Raw genomic sequence first — 6,697 nt, forward strand, 5'->3', positions numbered from 1 at the left:
GGCTAAGGACCTGAAGAAAAGCAAGTCTGATGTGAGGCCGGACATTTGGCCGGACATTGTCCCGGTTTTGTGCTTGAGGCCGGATTATCCGGGGGGGGGGGGGGGATTATCCGGCCCTTACTTAGGCCGGATTATCCGGTCCCCCGGAAGGCTCAACGGCTGGATTTTGGGGAGGGGTATTTATACCCCTCTTCTTCTTCCTTCCACCTTTGCTCAATCATTGCACAAGAAATCTGCCAAGCTTCACCTCCATTAGAGCCACCTCAAGAACACAAGATTTGCAAGATCTCTTTCCTCCCCCAACCAAAGCTCTTGATCTTTGGAGATTCGAAAGAGAAGACACCGATCTACATCCTCACCGAAGCGTTTTTCATTTCCCCCTCATTTGTTTGAGGGATCTCATGCTAGTGTTCCTATTTGGTTCCCTAGTTGATTTGTGTTGATGTGTTGTTGTTGATTGTTGTATTGTTACAGATTTGGGAGCCTCCAATTCAGTTGTGGATGTGTGCCCCAAGAACCTTGTAAAGGCCCGGTTTCCGCCTCGAGGAAATCCCTTAGTGGAAGTGGGCTAGACCTTCGTGGCGTTGCTCACAGGAGATCTGAGTGAAGCCTTCGTGGCTGTTGGTTTGCCTTTCGTAGCAACCACACTCCTCCAAACGTAGACGTACCTTTTGCAAAGGAAGGGAACTATGGGAATCATCTCCGTGTCATCGCGTGCTCCACTCTCGGTTACCTCTATCCTATTCTATCTCTTATATTGTGTAGCTATATCTTGCTTAGTTTCTTATCTTGTCATATAGGTAAATTCACTTAGTTGCATATCTAGAGAATTTACCTTTGTGTCAAGCCTAAATTGAAAAAGAACTAAAAATTGGTTAGCACCTATTCACCCCCCCTCTAGGTGCGGCATACGACCCTTTCAACCATTTCTTCTTTTAATTCTATTCTTCTTATGCAAATATTAGATCACAACATTGGCGATCACGTGTTTAATGCTAGAATGACAAGGGTTGCTCTGCGTGTTCGTTGGTTTGGCTTCGGCGCACTGATCAATCCAGGCCATGATAAGGTTTGCCGACCCTACAAGACCTGGAGGTCCAGCAGGTGTTCCAAATGCTAGAATGACAAGGGTTGCTCTGCGTGTTCGTTGGTTTGGCTTCGGCGCACTGATCAATCCAGGACACCGAACCTACAAGACCTGGAGGTCCAACAGGTGTTCCAAAGCCTCGCTCTATTCACGGTTGGAGACGATGCTAGTACTCTTTTCTGGCGTGATCGGTGGATTGGAGGCCACACAGTTGAGGAAATTGCTCTGGATGTTGTGGCACTAGAGAAGAATATAATGAAGAACACGCGTTTAGTGGTTGACGCCCTAATCGATCAAAATTGGATCAAGGATATTAGTGGGGACATGTCGATTGACTGTTGTGTTCAATGCATACATCTCTGGGAGGATGTTGAGGGAGTTAACAGAGATGCGAATTGAGTGTGTTTTATGTTTGTTTGATCTTCTCAATTGCATATTTGGGTGTGTTTTATGTTTGCCGCGGTAGCTCGCGCTGTAAAATGCAGCGTCTGGTGGAGCGCTCTTTTTGCCGTGCCGCAAACTGCAACTTTCGGCGGAGCGTCCTTGCTCCTCCTTGCCACCATCGGTGGTGGCTCTGTGCTCCCTCGTGCGGCGACCGTCGCGCGATGAAGATTGAGACGTCGATCTCAGCGACTCACACGGCGGCCCGCCGTTTCCTGCCACGCGGTCCTCCTTTCCACCATCCATGGAGGAGCGTGAGAAGTGGCGCGAGGCGGCGACGGGGATGATGTGCAGCTCGATGGGGAGGAGGCGGAGCTCAACGGCCGGACGGCTGGGTGGAGGAGGCGACTCACGGAGAGAGCAGGGACAGGGGCGGCGGCTGAGAGGATAGGGTTTGGCTGGTCGCTACGTTTTCCCCTACTCGATCCCTTTTCTCTTTTTCTCCTCAAGCCAATACCCGCATGATACGTGGCCCAATTGCTGGTTGGAAACGAAATGAGGCAACCGGCCAGGCCGTGCGTGCCTGGTGGCGTACGTGGATGCGGTGTGAGTAGCCCATGGGGTTGCATCAATTATAGCTTTAGATATGTGATATTGATTGTCAAAAAAAAGAGAGAGTTTTTTCCAGTTGTCCTCGCACGTTGGCTTTTGTAGATTCGCTACCAATGTTTGGGCCTAACAAGGCTGAATTATCTCGTCAATTGCTGCTCCCAGAAACGGGCCAAGAGGCACATGGCCCATTTACCTAAATAAAACCCTAGCCACCGCATCTGGCCGGCTATAAAGGCAGAGGCACGAAGAGCCGAGTTCCTCACAGCAGCGCCGCCACAGGTAAATCCGCAAACAATCGTCGCAACACTTCGCCTGTTCTTGTTTTTGATCCGCCTTTTTTTTTTTCTGGTGTTTGTTGCTGAAATCATGTTTCACTCGAGCCCCTTGATGAGTCGAACCCTCAGATTTTTCCACGGGGCTTGAATTTTCCAAAGGGGCCAGACTATTGGGGATCTTGAGTCGTTTCTCCTACTTTTAATCGTGAGGAGCAGCGAATAACAATCTCCAACATTACCCCCGTAGTCGTCTTGTTTCTTCGCGTTTTATTCGGAACGTTTCTGCTTATCCGGTCATGTTCTGTGAGTCCAGTGATGGCATATCTTTGAGACCTGAAGACATTTGTTCTTTGTTGACAACCATAAGCATAATCGCTGAGGGCAACAGATTCGATCGTCTTTATTTCTTTTATTTTGCACGTTCCTTATTTGATGATTGTTTGCGTTTCACGTTCTGGTGGTATGGATGAAGATATGCACTGGGCTCCGAGCAGTGAAAATCGCTGTGTTCTGACGGAGATGCGTTTGCCTAGAAAGCATTGTCTGACACCTCACTCAAAATCCAGCACATCAGATTTATCTTTAGTAACTTTTATCTTTCATTTATCGTTGATTGAAACCACGAACAATAAGGCTGCATTGTACCAGGGCCTGGGTTCTTTGTACCCTCGTCCTGCTTGCCAGATTCGGCTGTAGTCAAACCAACAAGGAAGGAAATCTGGTCGGCCTGCCCATCTCAGTGGGCAACCCGCTTACCAACCTTCCTATATCTCTTCACATTGTTCGCTCAGCTTCTTTGAACTGTTTATTTTGTCGATCGAACTTCGAGAGGCTAGTGGAGGGGAATGAATATTTTGTATCTGTTACTCGCAGGCTCTCTCGTACAGGAATATCCTGCCCGTCTTCCTCCGTCTGTGATTTGTTTATGATCCTTCTGTGTCCACCTCTGATTGTTTTGAATCGTGTGAGGAAGATTGTCGGGTGGTTCATCATCCAGGCAGCCTGTTGCCATAGTCTCAGGCTGCGTCACAGATGTATACATCTCGTAGCGACTTCACGGACTTACATTGAACTCAATGGAAGCAAGTCGTTTTAATGTGAAACACTTCGCGAACTCTACATATAATCGACATTGAAGATAAAATTTGACTTTACTAGTTTTAAAGAACAGGAACATTGAATCTGTTCGATTATCAATTTCGAACTCAAGATGTGCTGTTTAGCATAATGCCTGTGTATCCCTTAAGAGGAGCCTCAGTTCCGCGTGATACCAATATGCATGCACGACTGTAACCAGCAGCTCAACTGAAACTAAAGATCTATCGGAGAACTGAAAATAACATGCCACATGCCTGCATCTTAATGAAAGAGAAAAAAGAACTAACCGGTGTGTGATAGAACTAATGGAAAGAGGCACATGTCAAAAAAAAAAGGAAAGAGGCGGAAAAAAAGTACCCACTGGAATAAGTGGAAAACAAAATCATTACACAGGAAAGTAACTTTCCTTCAAAATTTAACTAGTGTGTATTTACTTAGTGTTGGTAGGTGTTACTGTTAAACTAAGTATTTTTTAAATCTATGTAAAAATATAAAAAATGGCTATAATAGTTATATATTGAATTTTGAAATTATATCATTCGGTAATTATGAAAGTAGTACTCCCTCCATTAGAAATAGTAGTACTCCCTTCATTTCAGTTTAGCTATGTGTATCCATAGGTCGTCAATTTGATCAGCTTAACATAAGATACATGTATTAAAAAAATATACTAGGTTTTATACTTCCTAATTGTATAATTTTTGTGTTCTACTACCACCATCCCAAGTGTTAAGACCTATATTTTTTTCAGAAAGTCAAATGAATTAAAATTTGATCAAATTTTTAGAAGAATTTATGAATAAATATGATATTTTGTAGGTATCATACGAAAATACTACCTCCGTCCCAAGAAATAAGGCGCACGCGTATTCCAAGACGAACTTTGATCATAAAAATTAAGCAACAAAATCTTGGTTATATCATATGTAATTAGTATTGTTGGATTCGTATTGAAAAACACTTTCTAATGATGTTAATTTCATACAAACAATCTTTATATATTTAAAGTAATTTTTAGTGAAACGAAAAGCACGTAAAAGGAGGACGCCTTATTCCTTGAATTGGAGGTAGTATATTTCTTTATCTATTTAATGATGTTCATTTTGTACTTTTCATGTTAATGATTTTTGATAAAAACTTAGTCAAACTTAATATACTTTAACTTTCTAAAAAATATAGGCCTTAAGCCTTGGGATGAAGGTAGTATAAATTATATTATATAGATTAAATCGACGATCTAGGTACACGTGCAAGCCTAGTAAAGTGAAATAGAGGGAGTACCTAACATACATCATATTATAATGATCATAAAGTATATTTTTACATTATATGCATTTTATATTAGTTATCTTGTTATGTTATACCTTTGGAGTTATAATGATATTGTATATTTTTACATTATATGCATTTTATATTAGTTATATTGAATGAGAGGTAATTGTGAATGGAGGGAGTATATTTCCCTTTTGAAATCCATCCGTTCGTGAATGTGCTTTGATATTCAAACTTGAATATATGACTTTGAGATTCTAAAATCTTAGTTAACCATTATTGGACTTTGATTTTACTGTTGTGACAAACAAAAAACCCAATTGAGGAACACAATCCTGCATAATCAAAGGAGGTGATGAATACTATCAACCTTCCCAAAGGGCGTGCAGTAACATAAACTTTGACAATTTATTTGGTCAATAAAATATAAATTATATGTCTACAAAAACTAAACTGTGCTACTAGATTCATGTTTTAAAAAACTTTCCAATATATTTTTTATGACATAATTTATATTTTATTAATGAAAGTAATGGTTTAATTATTTTGTTAAAGGCTAGCCCTAGGCATCAGCCAGTTGTAAAAAGCCCACAAATTAGCCACCTTTCGGACCGTTGATCAACTTAAGTGAGCAACTTCCGTGCGTCCGATCGTGATACAAAATCGGTTTGCGTGCGATAAAAAAATTCACAGTATGTAATATCAGTCTTCATCATTTTTCTATTTAATCACGAAATAATGGTAAAACTTTTTTGCCAATGGTAAAAAAAAACTCTGAATGTATCAATTTTCTCTAATATGTAACATTTTCAAAAAATGACATTATTATACAACATTTCTCTGCAATGCATCCAACGTATTTGTTTGATGTATCCAACAATACACATTAAGAGATGTAACATTGGTGCAAATTTCTGTACCAAATTCATGCCCGATTTGTGGTCGTTGGCAACAAATCCGCGGGCGGTGGAGGAGCAGCCGTGACAGCTAGCGAGATGAGGAGTAGCGGCGGCCATGCACGGTGAAATCTGCTCCAGTGGTGGTCGGTCTGTCACGGCGTCCGGTGCGCGTGGCGGATGCCCACTCATGACAACACGAACTTACGGCGGCGAAGGAATAGCCATGGCCGCAGCTACGCAAGGGGAGGAGTAGCAGCAGCCCGAGCACGCGTGAGTGCGGGTGCGACAGCTCCTGAGTAGGGACATGGGGAGTTAGCCGTCCATGAAGCCCATGACGAGCTCCGCCATGTTGGCAGGCAGTCAGACCTTGCAAGCACAATTACCGACGCTCGGCCTGGTGTTTGGAGATCCAGGGAGTCAGCAGGGAGAGCTCCAGGGCGTCGTCGATGGAAGCACAAACATGCACGGTGGCGGAAGCGCAAGGGAGCAATAGTGGAGCTCTGCCTCGCCTGTCGCGAAAGTGGAGGGGCGAGCACGGTGGAGCTCGAGCTCTGCCTCACCGGCTGCGGAAGCGTATGGGCACAGAGGTGAGGTGTAGGTGGCTGGCAGTCGGCGTCCTGCTAGGCGCTGCGGGTGGGGACCTGGCCGGGATGGGATGTAGCGGTTTTCTAATTTGATGAAGCGTTGACTCCTCGAAATAGGCTTTCGCCCCGCTTTATTAATAAAGCAACGATCATACATGGGTTCACACACACGAAAAGTGCTGGGGCAGCAGCAAAAACATGCCCAACAAGAAAGAGAGATACAACTCGAAGACAACATAGACAACGACTAGCGACGAAGTAAGATTGCAGCCCTCCACCATGCCGCCCTCTGAACTTGCCCTACCAAGCCACTTCTTGAGTCAAAGATCCTCGAGCACCAAGGCAGCACCTTCAAGAAGGGAGGCGACGTCGTGACGCCGCTGCTGCCCGGGCCAACAAGCTGGTCCTAGGGTTTCCCCCGACACTCGGCAGGGAATGGAGAGGAAGGAAACCACGACGCCCTCAAAGGAGGAAGGATGACACCCACAG

The 6,697-nt window shown here is 44.1% G+C and overlaps 3 non-coding genes across 3 annotated transcripts; all 3 read left to right on the plus strand.

Moving 5' to 3' along the window:
* The first annotated feature begins 2,663 nt into the window (after window positions 1-2,663).
* Window positions 2,664-2,738, plus strand: LOC127297738 (small nucleolar RNA R66). Its single transcript, XR_007849427.1, has one exon. It is a non-coding gene; the product is annotated as a small nucleolar RNA R66 (small nucleolar RNA).
* Window positions 2,739-2,817: 79 nt separating this feature from the next.
* Window positions 2,818-2,905, plus strand: LOC127297803 (small nucleolar RNA snoR118). The gene has a single exon (XR_007849490.1). It is a non-coding gene; the product is annotated as a small nucleolar RNA snoR118 (small nucleolar RNA).
* Window positions 2,906-3,042: 137 nt separating this feature from the next.
* LOC127297783 (small nucleolar RNA snoR109) lies at window positions 3,043-3,127 on the plus strand. Its single transcript, XR_007849472.1, has one exon. It is a non-coding gene; the product is annotated as a small nucleolar RNA snoR109 (small nucleolar RNA).
* Window positions 3,128-6,697: the final 3,570 nt, after the last annotated feature.

The sequence above is a fragment of the Lolium perenne genome, chromosome 4 (assembly GCF_019359855.2).
Source record: "Lolium perenne isolate Kyuss_39 chromosome 4, Kyuss_2.0, whole genome shotgun sequence".
In the NCBI taxonomy this organism is placed as follows: domain Eukaryota; kingdom Viridiplantae; phylum Streptophyta; class Magnoliopsida; order Poales; family Poaceae; genus Lolium; species Lolium perenne.